General features: G+C 46.7%; 2 protein-coding genes across 7 annotated transcripts in view; one reads left to right on the top strand and one right to left on the bottom strand.

Moving 5' to 3' along the window:
- Positions 1 to 17,046, top strand: part of ACSBG2 (acyl-CoA synthetase bubblegum family member 2) — a 175,881-nt gene that overhangs the window by 56,942 nt on the left and 101,893 nt on the right. The gene's annotated exons all lie outside the window — the stretch shown is intronic.
- RFX2 (regulatory factor X2) overlaps positions 1 to 17,046 on the bottom strand; it is a 96,600-nt gene that overhangs the window by 46,578 nt on the left and 32,976 nt on the right. For all 6 annotated transcript variants that reach the window (XM_082380610.1, XM_082380607.1, XM_082380609.1 and 3 more), the window contains exons 2-3: positions 4,350 to 4,468; positions 1,507 to 1,646 (exon numbers count right to left, since the gene is read on the bottom strand). The gene's annotated coding sequence lies outside the window, so the exon portion shown is untranslated. The remainder of the gene's footprint in view (positions 1 to 1,506; positions 1,647 to 4,349; positions 4,469 to 17,046) is intronic.

The following is a 17,046-nucleotide window of genomic DNA, read 5'->3' as shown; positions in this document are numbered from 1 at the left end:
GGCAAGCGGTAATGACCTGCAGTCTTCCAAGCCCAAATGCAGGGATCCTGGCCAGACTAGGTAAGGAAGGGGAAGGGGGGAAGAGGTTGCACAATTGTTCCATAAGAAGAGAGAAGGGAGGGGGCAGGGGATGTTTTTCCAAATATAAACCCGAAAAAGTAGCTCCGCAGGAATTCCTGAACACTGGGGACAACAGCTCCCCCTTTCTGATCTGATCGGGCTCATACGACTTCTTTACTCATTTACCAACAAAACCAAAAGCTCCTGGTGGATGCTGGCCATCTGCGGAGCTACTGCACTGTAAACTATAAGGCCATCCCCCTAGCGCAGGGTCTCCCCCTCGGCACTGCTGCCATTGGGCGGGTCATTCATGTTCTGCGGGGCCATCCTGGGCCCTGTGGGGTGTGAAGCAGCGTCCCGGGCCCCACCCACTTGATGCCAGGAGCACGCCCAGTTGTGACCACCACAGATGTCCCCAGACATTGCCCAGTGTCCCTGGGGGTGGGGTGGGGGGGGATGGATTCAACGCTGGTTAAGGGAGAAAAAGTGACAGCAGAGAAAGAAATGGCACATTCCTTTGGGCTGGAGAAAAATCCTCAGGCATTTCAGCAATAAGAAAAAGTGCCTTCTGCCCCTTTGCCCATGAGAAAGCAGACAAGTACCTTTCTCTGCAGCCAGGTGTAGATATCTTTCAAGAAGGTAATTTAAAAATTCTTTACCAAAAGATTCATTTAATCTCAGCACGAAGTGGCAGATGATAGTCACTCCAGGAAAATGCTGAAAGTCGAACCCTCTTCACTTTTTAATAAACACTGGCTACCTTAAGTCTTTGGAGAAGCAGTGCAATCCGCAAGCTGCGTAGAGAGGAGGTGGTTTCGTGCTCGCACACACCCGTCCCCATCCCTGTCCCGTCCTGCCTGCGGCTCTGAGCACATCCCCCCAGGAGTGAAGTCTCCCGGCTCCTGATCCCCACGGAGGCCTGCACAGCATGGCACATACCACGGTGCCCAGGACCTACGGCCAGAACTTTGATATATGTTTCTCTACAGCCCCAAGAGTCCCCACCTCCAATAATGGCTGGAGAATTTTTTTAAAAGCCTTTTTAAAAAAATATAAACTGATAATAGATGAAAATACTTTGCCTAAGGGAAGCAGAAAGATGTGTGTGTGTGTTCGGATCTGAGAGTGTTGGCTCAAACCCATCTTTACTGACTCTCCCAGGACTCCCCCATCCCCCTCCCAAATGCCTTTGGTGCCACAAGAGCCACTGGATGGACCGTGGCGGTGCCTGTGGCATTTTTCTCTTTCCCGTGACCGTGACTCAGTTCTCACCACCAGATGTCCCCAGAGCCATGCGGTGAAGGGTGCCTCCTACATTCTTTGAATCTTTCGGAGGAAGAGGGAGAGGAGGAGGAGGAGGAGGAGGAGGAGGAGGAGGAGAGTGTGAATTTCCAATCGTGCATTTCCTGGGTCTCCAACATTCTCTGCCTTCCTGATGGAACTGACCTTTGGAATTATCCTGCTGGAATCTGCTTAATCGAGGTCTCTTGTTTATGGTTTTCTGTGAGCGTTTTAAACCAGTCCTTTGCCCACTCTGCACCACTCTGTTCCCATCTGAAGCCAGGAAGCGGGTAACTTCAGCGGCACTAGGAGGAAATGGATTAGAACTCTCCATGAAACGAATCCACTGGTGAGAAAGTGAGCAGGCTGACTTTGCTGAGACCAGACCCTTGTTCCACAGTTGAAGTCTTATGGAAACAGGGAGAACCTGTGAGTGTTGGGATAGACAGTGGGCCCATGCTGTGCTTAGTGTGGCCAGAACGCACCTTCCAGAACGCAAGTGAGTCTGACACACTGCTGACCGCATGCACTGTCTGTCTATCGCACTGCTTAGTGTGTATCGTTTAGACCAGAGTCAGCAACCTTCTTCTGTAAAGGACCAGATACTTTTGGGCCCACCTGGTCTCTGTTACAACTACTAGACTTTGCGATCATAGCACAGGAGCAAAAATGGCTGACGTGTGAACGAATGATCCTGGCTGTGTTCTAATAAAGCTTTATTTATAGAAACAGGCGACAGGCCAGGTTTGGCCCATAGGCCATGGTTGCTGGTCACTGGTCCATATAATTTTTTTTTTTTTTCTGCACCATGCGGCATGCAGGATCTTAGGTCCCTGACCAGGGATCGAACCTGGGTCCCCAAGCAATGGAAGTGTGGAGTCCTAACCACTGGACCACCAGGGAATTCCCCGGTCCATATAATTTGGGTTTAATAAAGTGACGTGGTTTTGGAAGGTGGGTAGAAAAACTACACTGTCTGGAATCAAAGCCTGAGGCCACAGGCCCTTGATCCAGCGCCTAGTTCTTGTGGCCATGTCTCACCAACGTGACAGGACTGGAGGGCGACTCAAACTGTGAGGAGGGTGGAGTTGTTGACATTTAAAGACAAACGGAAGTATCAGACACTGGGCTGAAATGCCAACAGTGGTCTTCCCGAAGCTTGCAAAGTCATAAAGAAAACTGATTGAATCCCAGAACCCCAGAAGCCAGGTGTAGCCCTTAAAACTTAGGATGGGAGTTTGGGCACAGATCACTTTGCGGAGCTGTAGTGGGTTGAATAGTGTCCCCCCCCACCACCCCCAAATTCATGTCAACGTGGAATCTCAGAATGTGACCTTATTGGAAATAATGTCTTTGCAGATGTACTCAAGCAAAAGCTTAAGGTGAGATCATACTGGATGAGGGTGGGCCCTAAATCCAGTGACAGTGTTCTTATAACAGACAGAAAAGACACACAAGGAAGAAGGCCATGTGACAATGGAGGCAGAGACTGGAGTGACGCAGCTACAAGCCAAGGAATGCCAAGGCTTGCTGGGGCCACCAGAGCTGGAAGATCCTCCCCTAGAAGGATCACGGCCCTCTTGACACTTTCTAGTCTCCAGAACTGTTAAGAGGGTAATTTTTTGTTGTTTCAAGCCACCCAGTCTGTGGTACTTTGCATGGCAGCCCCAGGAAACTCACACAGGGGTCCCTACGGTGCTTCCTGCAAGGTTTGGTGTCCTGCTTCTGTGCCAGGCACAACTCAGGCAGCTGACACATATTTATCAAATGAATGAACACTTTAGTAACGCCTTAGTATTACATCTGATACTGAATTATAAAAACTTACATATAGCATTTCAGATAGTGAGAGTCTATGAAAGCACTTTATAAAACAGATAATAATACACAGAATTATTATTTCAAGAGGCAGTACAGCTAGGAAATACAAATAGGTTCATAAAGGTTTCAGAAAATGTACGATCTACCTGGTTATTTCAGGGGTAACTACGACTCTTCTGGAAAAGGTAATGACCTTTTGAGACCGACTGCTCTGCTCCCCCCGATTCATCCCTTGACGCTAGGATCAGACAGACAGACTGACAGACGCTGTGTGGGACAGCCTGGCTGCTCTAATATATGAACACACAACAGGCCCATCGACGGAGAATGTGGAATCCTTCCTCAACCACCTAAGATAATCAAGGCTGTAGGTTGCACAAAGGCTGATCCAGTTTCCCGAAAAAATGTTTATTTGGGTCCATTAATCAAGGGCTCTGAGCACATCAAAGTTTAGGTTTTTTTAAAAAAATGGCTTTTATATGTTTTTTTAAAAGATTTTTTGGATGTGGACCATTTTTAAAGTCTTTATTGAATTTGTTACAATGTTGCTTCTGTTTTATGTTTTGGTTTTTTGGCCTCGGGGCATGTGGGATCTTAGCTCCCCGACCAGGGATCAAACCCATACCCCCTGCGTTGGAAGGGGAAGTCTTAACCACTGGACCGCCAGGGAAGTCCCAAAAAATGGTTTATAAAAGGCATACAAAAGAGCACTGACTTTCAGTAATGGTGAAGCAAATTGGCTGGACTAACTTTCCTGCAGATAACAACTACAAAATCTGGGCAAAGTATTTTTTGTTTTTTAAAGCAACTATTTAAAGACACCGGCGGGTGACCAAAGCAGGCAGACACTGCCAGGGAACCCACCCTTGAAAGGCCACTGCCAGACTGGTTGGTGACTCTGGCTTTTTGCTTGGTGGCACACCCCAGTCCACAAATGCTTGGGTGGCAGAAAGCATCAGCCTGGTCATCTTGAAGTGTCAGAGGAGAGAGTTCACAATGTTGTGTGTGTGAGGGGGGAAGAAATAGAGCCACACAGGGGGTGAACCCCCAAATCCGACTATAGGGTCCACCCAAATCTTTAGCCAACTGGCTAGAAGCCACACATGTGGGGGAGTCATGGGGGTCTTGGAGAAAAACTGGCAGTTCAAAGATGAAAAAACTATGTGGAGATTTCAGCTGCTACTCACTGCAGGAGGGGCAGAGTTTGAGTCCAGCCAAGTTAAATGCCATCGGGGGGAACACAGCAGAATCCAGAGACTCTCCAACATATCATTCACGATGTCCAGGACCCAAGAAAGACCACGAGCTATGAGAAGAAATAGGAAATTGTGATTCATACCCAAGGAAAACAAACAAACAAAAGGAGTCAATTACAACCAAACCAAGATAATCCAGGTGATGCAGATAAAGCAGCTACTGAAAATAAGCTCAAGAATTTAAAGGAAGTTATATGCACAATGAACAAACGTATGGGAATCTCAACAGAGGAAGAGAAAATTTAAAAAAAGAACCAAGTAGAAATTCTGGAGCTGAAAAGCAAAATAACTAAAATGGAAATTTCACTGGATATGCTTCACAGCTGATTAGAGCTGGCAGAAGGAAGAGTCATTGAACTTGAAGATAGATCAATCAATTTGAAGAACCGAGAGAAAAAAAGTTAAAGAAAAAAAAAACACAAAAAATAGAACATGCAATCTAATATACATGTAACTGAAATCCCAGAAGAAAAGGAGAGAATGGGAAAGGAAAAAAAAAGATATATTTGAAGAATGGCCAAACACCTCTTAAATTTGGTGAAAGACATCAACTTACAGGTCCCTGAAGTTCAACAAACCCCAAGAAAGATAAATACAAAGAAAATCAACTTAGGTGTGTCGTGGTTAAACTGCTAAAATAAATAAATAAATAAATAAAAAGATAATCTTTAAAGCAGTAAGGGAAAACTACATATTATATTTCAAGGGAACAACAGCATGGATGATAACCAACTTCTCATCAGTAACAATGGCAACCAGAAAACAACGAAATGACATCTTTAATGTGTTGGGGGAAAAAACCCTGTCAACCCAGAATTCTATATCCAGCAATGCTATTCTTAAAAGGAAGGTGAAAATAAAGACACTTTATGCTAAACAAAACCTGAGAAATTTTGCTGCCTACACTATAAGAAATGCAAAAGGAAGTTCTTCAGGATGGAGGGAAATAACACCAGATGGTAAACTGGGATGTATAAGAAGGAATAAAGATCACTTGAAATGATAAATATGTGGGTAATTGTAAAAGACTGTATTGTTTTCTTTCTTTCTCTTAATTTCTTTAAAATGTCTATATCTATTTTTAAAAATTTATAACACTCTCTTGTGGGATTTATAATATATGTAGATATAATCTATATAACAATAATAGCACAAAGGAATGGGAGGGTAAATGGAATTACACATGCAAGGTTCTTGTATTTTACATGATGTAGTAAAATATTAACTCTACCTAGTTTGTGATAAAGATGCATATTGTAAACCCTAAAGTAACCTCTAAAAAATACAAAAAGACATAGCTAAAAAATTAATAGAGGAATAAAATGAAATACTAAACATAATTGATTATCCCCAAAGAAGGCAGGAAATGAAGAACAAAAAGCAGATGAAACAAATAGCAAAATGGGTTTCCTCTATCCAGACATATTAATAATTACATTACATGTAAATAGAGTGAACACTTGAATGAAAAGGCAGACATGGTCAGCCTGGATAAAAGACAAGATTGCATTATATGCTGTCTAAAGAAATCCTCTTTAAATATAAAGGCATACATAGGTGAAAAATAATGGGATGGAAAAAGGTAAGCCATGCAAATGCTAATGTTAAGAAGGTTAGACTGGCTATAATGATCAGACAAAATTGACTTCAAGGCAAAGAACATTACTAGAGATAATGATGAACATTTCATCATAATAAAATTATCAATTTATCAGGATGACATAATCATTACAGATGTGTGTGCACCTAGTAATACAACTTCAAAACAGAACTAAAGGAAAAATCAATAAATAAGTAATCATAGCTGGAGGTTTTAAACACCCTTCTCTCAGTTATTTTGACAGAAACTACACAAAAGTTCCAATAAAGATATAGCATATCTGAGTGACACTATCAATCACATTGACCTAATTAACATTTATAGAACACAACCACCCAAACCTGCACTTTCTTCTCAAATGTACATGAACTATTCACAAAGATGGGTCATATTCTGGGACATAAAGCAAGTCTCAATACATTTCAAAAGAATGAAATTATACAGAGCATGTATGTACTTTGAGCATAATGGAATCAATTAGAGATCACTAAGATATCCAGAAAAATGCGAAAATAATTAAAAAATAAAAAATACGCTTCTAAAATAACCCACAGGTCAAAGAATAAACCGTAAGAGAAATTTAAAATATTTGGAACTAAATGACAATGAAAACATGACATATCAAAGTTTGTGGGATGCATCTAAAGCAGCGCTTAGAGGGAAATGGTTAGCTTTATAAACTTATGTTAAAAGAAAGGCTTAAAATTAATCATTAAGTTTTCAACCTTAGGAATCTTTAAAAAGACAAGCAAATTAAACTTAAATTAACTAAAAAGAAGGGGGAATTCCCTGGTGGTCCAGTGGTTAGGACTTGGTGCTTTCACTGCCAGGGTCCAGGTTCAATCCCTGGTGGGGGAACAAAGAAAAAAAGAAAAGAAATTTCAGTGTTGAGGAAATTTTGCTTTGGTTCATTTTCTCTGTTGTTTGGAGAGGTTTTTAAAAATTTCATTAATTTCTCCTTTATTGTTTCCTTCTTTTTACTTTTTACTTTTTTTTTTTTGTGGCCATGCTGCATAGTTTGCAGGATCTTGTTTCCCCGACCAGGGACTGAACCCGGGCCATGGCAGGGAAAGCCTGGAATTCTAACCACAGGGCCACCAGGCAACTCCCAAAACTGAAATTTCTTCAAAAAAGAAATGAGCTATCAAGCTATGAAAAGACATGAAGGAAACATAAATACACATTACAGTGACCCTCGAACAACTCGGGGTTAAGGGCACTGATACCCGTCACTCCACATGCAGTCAAAAATCTGAGTATAACTTCACAGTCGGCCCTCCATATCCACATTTCTGCATAATTGAACCAACCAAAGATTGTGCAGTACTGTACTATGCATTTATTGAAAAAAATCCACAAGTAAGTGGACCCATGCAGTTCAAACCTGTGATGTTCAACGGTTAATTGTACTAAGTGAAAGTAAATGCATACATACTGTATGATTCCAACTATATGACATTCTGGAAAAGGAAAAACCATGGAGACAGTAAAAAGGTCAGTGGTTGCCAGGAGTTGGTGGAAGGAGGAATGGATAGGAGCACAGAGGATCCTTAGGGCAGTGAAAATGCTCTGTACAATACCATACATTTGTCCAAATCCATAGAAAGTACAACACCAAGAGTGAACCCTAGTGTAAAGTATGGACTTTGGGTGATAATGACTTGTTAGTGTAGGTTTATCAACTGTAACAAATGTACCATCTGGTGAGGGATGTTGATAATAGGGGAGGTTATACATGTGTAAAGGCAGAGAATATACAGGAAATTTCTGTACCTTCCTTTCAATTTTTCTGTGAACCTAAAACTTCTCTTTAAAAAAATCATAGAAAAAAAAGAAAAGATTCACAACTCCCTATACAAGAACGAAAGAGAAAAGAAAAACACACAAATTGCCAATGTCAGGAATGAAATGAGATACACCTCTACAAATCTTAAAGAAATCAAAGTGATAATAAGGAACTATTATGAACAACTTTAGCCAATAAATTCAGTAATTTAGATCAAACAAACACTACACACCAAAACTGACACAAGATGAAACAGGAAATATGCAGGTCATACATCTAACAAGGAAATTGAATACATTATTGGAAACCTTCCTACAAAAAAAAACTCTAGGCACAAACAGTGTCACTGGTGAATGATATCAAACACTGAAGAAGGAATTATCACACAAATTCCATCAGCAAATAGAGAAAGGAATACTTCACAACTCATTTCATGAGGTCAGCAAAAACCCTGATACCAAAACTTGATAAAGATATTACAAGAAAAATATTTAGACCAATATCTCTCATGAGCACATAGGCAAAAATCATAACAAAAAATAATAAATCAAATCCAGCAATATATAACCAATATAACCCATACTTATGTTGTCAATTGTTTTTTTTTCTAATGAAGCCCCAGCTCTTTTCCTCCTCAGTTATTTTTGACAAAGGTGTCAAGGCAATTCAACAAGGAAAGGTAGTCTCTTAAACAAATGATATATCCACATGGGAGGAAAAAACCAAATGAACCTCGATCCCTACCTCACGCCATACACAAAAATGATTTTGAGTTAGATCACAGACTTACACATAAAAGCTAAAACTATAAAACTACTACGAGAAAACAGGGGTGTAAGAAAAGGTTACTTAGACAGGGTGCAGAAAGTAATGAACATAAAAGAAAAAACTTGATACATTAGATTTCATCAAAATTTAAAACTTCTGCTCATTAAAGGATTTCACTAAGAACCCAAATTGGTAAGCCACAGTCTGGGAGAAAATATTTGCATAACTTGTATCTGGAATACAAGGACTTTTATCCACAGTATATAAAAAGGGCTTTTATCCACAGTATATAAAAATCTCCTACAACTCAATAATAAGAAGACAACCTAATGGGCAAAAAACTTGGATAGGCACTTCATAAAGGTATACAGATGCCCCAAAAGGATATGAAATAGTACTCAACCTCGACAGACACTAGGGAAATGCAAACTAAAACTGCAATGAGATGCCACTCACTAGAATGGCTAAAATAAAAATATCTGACAACAACCAATGTTGCGAGCACATGGAGAAATTGTAACTCTCACACACTTGTGGGGATGTAAAATGATACACCACAGTGGAAAAAAGGTTTGGCAGTTTTCTAGCAAGTTAAACCTACCCTTTAACCCAGAATTCCTCTCCTGGATGTTTATCCAAGAGAAATGGAAACATATGTCTTAAAAAAACTTGTATAAGCATGTTCGTAGCAGTTTTCTAGACAAAAAGGAGAAATAACCCCAATGTGCATTAGCAGAAGAATGAGTGAGAAACTGCAGACTGTGTTAAGTTAATGATGTATAGTGTAATCCCCCAACCATTAAACACACCCACACACACAGCCAAAAAGCTGATGGGGAACACTATTCATTGACAGAAAATTATGAACTACTGATAAACATAACACATAGGTGAATCTCAAAATCATTACGCTGAGTGAAAGAAGATGGATCCGAAAGAGTATATACATAACACAGAATGGGCAAAGCTAATTAATCCAAGGTTAAAAAAAATCAGAAAGAGTGTGGGTGCAGGGATTGACTTAGGAAGGGATGGGGGGAAACTTTGAGAGAGGTGGATGGTCATGTTCTCTATGTGATAGGGTGTGCATTACATGGAATATCCATCTGTCCAAACTGGACAGCTAAGATTTGCACATTTATTGTCTGTAAATCTTTTTTTTTTTTTTTTTGGTCGCGCTGTGCAGCTTTCGGGATCTTAGTTCCCCAACCAGGGATCGAACCCTGGCCCCTGGCAGTGGAAGCACTGAGTCCTAGCCACTGGACTGCCAGGGAATTCCTGGTCTGTAAATCTTAACCTAAAAAAACCTTTAGTAACGAGTAGAGGATGGGGAGCGGTTTTTGGTATAGGTGGTACAAGATGCAGGATGCTGATAACTTAAGAGCCCGGTGGGGACTACACAGGGTTCATTATCCTGTGGGTGGATTTTGTTGATGTTTGAAATTTCCAAAATAGAAAGTTAAACAAAAAAACCCATCCGGCTATTAGCTTTCAGCCACAAAGCATAAGCGCAAGCTTCTGCCTTTCTCCACATGTGCTGGTTTGCTGGGCTAGCAGCCCTTGAAGAGGAGACCAGTCGTTTCGGGAGTCCTTCTGGAAGGTGCGAGGCGGGATCAGGGTGACTCCCTGGGGCGGCGTGGAGGTGGCCCGCCCGTGAGGACAAGGGCAACCGGCAGCCACACGCAACGTGAAGTCCTCTGCTTTTCCTTTTCCCTGTTCAGCTGGGTCAGGCTCCTCGGTGATCCCAATCACCTTGGGCGGCTGCACTTCTGCTCTGAACTTGAACTTGTGATAGGAACCTTGTGATAGGAATCATTCCGTTGCTGTCTTCCCCGCTTGTTCTATCACAGTCACTTGTCCTCTCTCCTGTTTTTTCTTCCCCAGGCCGGAACCCGAGCCTTCTTCCTCTGACTCTATCTGCGGCCGCTCCCTGGAACACGACCCACGGCCCAGCCTGGCCAGGTTGGCCCAAAGCTCTTTGTGCTCGGAGACACGCCCAGAGTGTTGTTTATAAGCCGAGCACATTTCCTTTGCCATCTGGTCCACGATAAGGGCAAACTTGAGGAATAAAGTGGAAAAGCGCAGGGCCACGGTGCCACTTCCCCTCCTGGGCCAGCCTGGCGTCTAGAAGGCACAGCTGACATTCTGGAGACGCTGCCCAGAAACACCCACCAGCAGGAACGGGGCGAGGGTTCCTGAGTGTATGTGAGGGGCCAAGCAGAGACCCGCGGTCTGCAGCCCTGGATCAGGGCTTCCATGAATGAAGCTGTCTGGGCACAAAGGGAAGAGGCTTCTGTTTACGGGAGAATACTCTGGTTACCTAGTAACCAGTAATGACAGGAAAGGAAATGCAGAAAAAGCTGAGAGCAATTTCTGGGCCTGGTTCCTGGTCCAGCGCTGACTCACCATGACCTGAAGCAATCTCCTTTCTATTCCCCGTTCCTCCCCGTGCCAAGGGGAGGGATCACCTGCCTCGCATAGGTCTGGTCGGTATTTAGGAAGCAGCATGTCATCTCTGGGTAATTAGGGGAGAGCCGGCCTGGCGGGTTTCTAGTTCCCTTCGTTCTGATTGGCCAGTTAACTTCCGCTCTGGGGAGACGCAGGCCTTTTACTTTTACTTTGCGGAGAGACACATGGCCGCCTCCTCGGGACATCGGTTCATGTTATGCTGGTACTTGGTGGCATCTGGATGGCACCTGGGTTCACTGGCCCCCAAGAAAGCAATTCATTTCTTCCCTATGGACAAGAAGGGACAAGTCCAGAATGTTCTCAAGAGCACGAGTTGTTTCAAACACCGGGGTCTGGTCTGATGCTTGTGTTGACATTCCCAGAGTTATTAGGGGGACCAGGAAAATCAGGTCCCTTTTTTTCTCCTGGGTGCCCTTCAGTCTGAGGCCAGGTCTAGGGAGCAAGCCACATGGAGTTTAGATTCTCCGCTGTCCCTGCTGGCGTGTGGCCCCTGCTGAGCGCCAGGCACCCAGAGGAGACCCGTACAGTTGGAGAACTGAATGTCCATCTCCTCCTCGCTGAAAAGTGGATCCTTTAACCCTCCATGATGGTGGAAACCACATCCTCTCTTGGACACTCCCACGCACCACCCCCAGTAGGCACTGACGCAGGGTCCCCACTGTGCACAATCGGCTGGTCATTCCCTGGGGGGGGCTGGCCCAGGCACTATGGGTGCTGATGGCATCCCTGGCCCCCACCCACCAGATGCCAAGAGCACCTCCCAAGCCTGAGTCTCTGATGCACTGCTGAGCATCTCTGGGGTGTGGGGTAGGGTCGCCCCGCTTGAGAAGCTCTGTTCTCAGGGAACACACAGCCTCTGGGAAATGAGCTGGACAAACGGCGCTCGAGTACAATGGACTCACAGACAAGCTGAGAATGGGGACAGTGACAAAGAGGGCACTGTGGTGACCTGGGCACCAAATCACTGCAATCCGGCCAGAAGGAGGGGGGAAGACGGCTGGACCCTTTAAAATCTACCCACTCTTTCCAAGAGTCATAATTTCAACTCACATCAAGGGTGACCCACTGTTCCCTCTTGGCCTAAACCTTTTGGACGCCCTGGCATTCCTCAGTTAATTTTCAGTTTTGTTTTTTTTTTCCTTTTGCAGCCATGGACTTTGAAGGATCAGAGTTGGCTCCGAGTCCCTCTGGAATGAAGTATCTTCAGAATTCAAATTCCTTTTTCTTTGGTAAGAACTGGGCTTCTGTTCCTGTTTTCTTGTTGGAAGCCAAGCTTTCCCTCTTTCTCCAGCAGAGAGAAGATCAGGCCCAAGCCCTGGAATTGGCCGTCAGAGGGCTCTAAGCTCAGTGCAGGGGGTGGGAGGCGGCCAGGTCCCCGGCCAGTCCCATGGTCCCAGGGTTCAGGGTCGAGTGGGACAGGCCCCTCTGGACTCCAAGGACAGCCACCTTTCCCCCCCTGCACTGTAACGTGGCAACACCCTCTTACTTTCCTCTTAAAGAGACATGATTTGACTATTAACGTAAAAATTGTCCAAACTGGGGTATGGTTACCTTGTCTGGGATGTGGTCTGATTTTAGTTGCCACTGACAATGTCACAGATTCAGGGGAAAATGTGAATTAAAAAAACACAGATGTAGAGAACAAACGTATGGACACCAAGGGGGGAAAGTGGCGGGGGAGTGCTGGTGGTGGTGGGATGAATTGGGAGATTGGGATTGACATCTATACACTAATACGTCTAAAATGGATAACTAATAAGAACCTGCTGTATAAAAAAATAAATAAAATTCTAAAAAAAAAACCCCAAAAAACCCCACCCAGGCTGCCCTGACACTTTCACCCAGCACATGTGCTCCTGGCAGGCACCCACCCCGATTCTATACCTTATTAGTAATCACTTAATAATGCCATTAGACTTGGGTTCCAGGAAATGGAAATTCTCCCCTGGTTGGGTAGGGTGGGGGGCACCCCAAAGTTCAGCACATCGGCCTTTTATCTGTCCCCAGAGAGTGGGCCGGAGAAGTGTCGTACACTTACCCGCGTACACAGAAACACACATGTACACACACACCCACAACGCACACACATGCACACCCATACACATGTACCAACACACCCCCACCCCCGTGAATACACACACATGCACACACAGAAACATATAGGGGACACAGATACATAAACAGGCATACACATGTCCACACCCGCCCCGCACAGGCTAACGTGAGAAAAAATGGCCCAAAACACTCCTAAGACACCGTTGCCCTTTTCTTACCTCAGATACATTTCTATTAAACTGAAGGTTGACTAGGTCCAGGGTCCCAGCAGGGAAAAACAAGTGATCTTCGTAGTAAAAAAGGGGGGGACCCCTATGTTTACATATTTGCACACATGCATATGGGGAAAAACCCCTCAAAATACAGGTTTTTCTCTACAGAGAACTTCATCCCGGGATTCCGCTCTGAAATGGTCCCCCTGTCGCCCCACTTTCTGACACAGCCTCTCCACCCCAGCTCTTGGTCTCACCCCGCCCTCCACTCCCCCCGCCTCCCCGGCCCACGTCCTCCTCCATCTGGCCAGGATCCCTGGATCCCAACCCAACGTTTCTACCCCTCTATTCCTCAGCTCCCATTACTCCTTGTTTATTTTTTGAAATTAAAAATATTTTTAAAGAATTTTTTGGCTGCACCGCTTGGCATGTGGGATCTTAGTTCCTGGACCAGGGATACAGCCCGCGTCCCCTGCCTTGGGAGCGCGGAGTCTTAACTACTGGACCGCCGGGGAAGCCCCGGGGAAGCCCCCGTTACTCCTTATTGATGATGCCCTTCCTGCTACAGCGGCAGAGCCGCGTGGACGGCAAAGCCGAGAGGTTCACTCCCCAGCCCCTCACAGAAGAGGCTGCAGCTCTGCTCTAGGTATGGGGAGGGGCTACACCGAGGGCCCCAGGCCTTAGTTTCGGCGCTGGTCCAGGGTGGGAGGCCGCCTCCCTCTGCATCCTCACGTGGGCCCCACTGCCTCCTCCCATGGGCTTCGAGGCCGGCTTTCAGGGTCGTCACAAACCTCTCCCTAGTGGCTGGGTTGCACCTTGGGATTCTGACCCCTCGTTTCTGGTCTCCTCCCTCTGATAGTGTCTTCTCGGGCCCTGGTCCGGCCCCTCTTGGTCCTCTCCCCCCTCGCGCCAGGTTCCCATTTCCAGATGTCCCCCAGACCTGGGCGCCGCTCCGGTGCCTCAGCAAATCCAAAAGAGAGCTTCTTCCCCCCAGAATGGCTGCTGCTTCTGCGTTTCCTAAGCCCCTGGGCTGTTGGAGCCATTGGGCATCTCCCTCGGCCTGGTGGCCACATCTAACTGGTGACTTGCTCCTCAGGTCTCCACCGGGCCCCCCTCAGGGGCCGACACCGTCCCTGCCCCTTGGGCTCGCACTGCAAGCTCTGGATCTGCCTCAGGGCAGCACGGGTATTCAAAATCGACGGCTGTCGGAAGCCTAAATGCGGAGGTGGGGGTCCGGGACACGACGTCAAGGGTCTGTGGTCCTTGAGCGGTGGAACACGTGTGGCCTTCACGCTCACGCAGCAGCTCAGACCCTCCGACCTGAAGACGGTGCATCCTAGCTGCCTGAGAGCCCTGCTCCGCGCAGCGCTTGGAAGAAACGGCCACCTGGATCCCTTCCCGCTCCCCAGCCTGCGAGCTCCATCAGGGAGAAGGCTTAATACTCTTCATGTGTCACTTGCCGGGACTGTGGCCGAAGCCTCAGCTTCTTTATCCGAGAAAGGGGTGGAATGATGTACTGGTTGTGCCCACCCCGAGCCTGGATCCCAGCCGGTGCTCGATAAATAAAATATGGCCTCGTGGAACAGAAAAGGGACGACAGCCACACCAGACTCCGGCACAGCGCGTTCCCTGTGTGACCGCAGTTCTCAGGGAACTACTCCTTTATCAGCCTCAATTAAGAAACAACAAACAGACTGAGGCTCAGAGAGGTCAAGCCATGAGTCCAAGGCCACACAGCATGAAGTGGCAGAGCTGGATCTGAACAGGGTCCTCCTTTAACAGGAGGCATGAGTTTATGAAGACTCCCCGAGTCTCTCGCTGTCTGTACCGCGCGGGGTCCTTGTTTCCTTCCCATAGAAATTGCTCCCCAGGCCCCACGCCAAAGAGAACTCAAAATAGTATCAGCAACACGGGCTCAGAGTTCTGCTTTATAAGTTTCTACAAGTTAGCTCAGTTACCGGAGCTATGAATCGACTGACATGGTTCGTGTGAATGAATTACGTGAATCCACGCTGGGCTTGCGTATTTCAATTCCCTATCTGGTGCTTCACCTTCTTAGTAACTGGAAGGAACTTGTAGAAAAAGACCCTGACAGTCACCATTCCCGTCGTCTTTCCCCCCAAGCAGTTGCCCGCGTGGGTAAAGAAGCCCGGGTCCCGCCCCTGACCGGCGGCGCATGCTCAGTGCCCACCTTCACTCCCACCCCCGGAGACTGATGTCTCATTTCCACCACCTCCCCGCTTCGTGCTCTCCCTATGTCCCCTCTCCACGGGGGCATGCTGCTTCTTCTGCACCCACCACGTCCTGCCCTCTGCTCTGATGCGCTTCCGCTGTGGCTCCATGGGGACCGCCAGGCTTCCCCTGGTTTCTTTCTTTTTTAATACATTTATTTATTTATTTATTTATTTATTTATTTATTTATTTATTTATTTATTTATTTATTTATTTATTTATTTATTTATTTATTTATTTATTTATTTATTTATTTATTTATTTATTTATTTATTTATGGCTACGTTGGGGCTTCGTTGCTGTGTGTGGGCTTTCTGTAGTTGCGGTGAGCGGGGGCTACTCTTCATTGCGGTGCGCGGGCTTCTCACTGCGGTGGCTTCTCTTGTTGCGGAGCACGGGCTCTAGGTGCGCGGGCTTCAGTAGTTGTGGCTCGCGGGCTCAGCAGTTGTGGCTTGCGGGCTCTAGAGCGCAGGCTCAATAGTTGTGGCGCACGGGCTTAGTTGCTCTGTGGCATGTGGGAGCTTCCCGGACCAGGGCTCGAACCCGTGTCCTCTGCACTGGCAGGCGGATTCTTAACCACTGCGCCACCAGGGAAGCCCCTTCCCCTGGTTTCAGCCACCTGACCCCTTGGCTCCCCCAGTTCAGCCCAAACGTAATTCAACACTCTAGGCTCTGAGACCGGGGCCTAGGGGGCTGGTGGCCTGAGGGAGGCCCCTGCGCTGTGCCGACTCCACCCCGCAAGTCGACGTCTTTGTAGAACGAGGGTGGTCAGCGTGGCTTTGGGGGTCCAGACCTGCAGGGTCAAGGCAGGCGCAGCCATTCTGGCGTGGAGGCCACTGGAGGATGGGCTGGTGTCCCTGAGAGCACTGAGGATGGCACCTGCCAGGATGGGACAGACGGGACCCCACAGAGCAGGGCCGAGGCCAAGGCCAGGCTGGAGAGCACCTGCCCCTCCAAGCGCCGACGGCTTGGTTAGCGAGGGCTTCAAAGGGGACTAAGTACCACAGCGAGCAGCGGCTACAGCCCCCCGTCAGATCATCTCAGCCCCTAGCGCGCGCTCTCCCCAGCTCGGCACAGAGGCCACTGGGCCAGGACACTCTTGGACGTGGGGCCGGCCTGGGCACTGTCGGGTCCTGAGCAGCATTCCCGGCCCCAGCCACTCGATGCCAGAAGCACCTCCCCAGCTGTGACAACCACAAATGGCTGAGACATCACCCAGTGTCCTCTGGGGGCAAAGTCAGCTGCGGATGAGAGGCACTGCTTCGCCTTTGCTGAAACTGCTCATAAATTATAACCTCATTTTCTCACAATTCCCAGGAGCCTTGTACGCGCCTTCAAGTTTGAGAGGAGCTGCTGTAAGCCAGGGTGTTTTAGCCTCAGCACTAGAGACCTTTGGGGCCCATCATTCTCCGTGCGGGGCCGTCCTGGGCGCTGGGGGCTGTGGAGCAGCCTCCCTGGCCCCACCCACTCGATGCCAGGAGCCCCCAGTGGTGATGACCACAGATG

The sequence above is a fragment of the Balaenoptera borealis genome (assembly GCF_965194805.1).
Source record: "Balaenoptera borealis genome assembly, chromosome: 2".
Taxonomy (NCBI): domain Eukaryota; kingdom Metazoa; phylum Chordata; class Mammalia; order Artiodactyla; family Balaenopteridae; genus Balaenoptera; species Balaenoptera borealis.
This window is presented reverse-complemented; position numbering and strand designations above follow the sequence as displayed.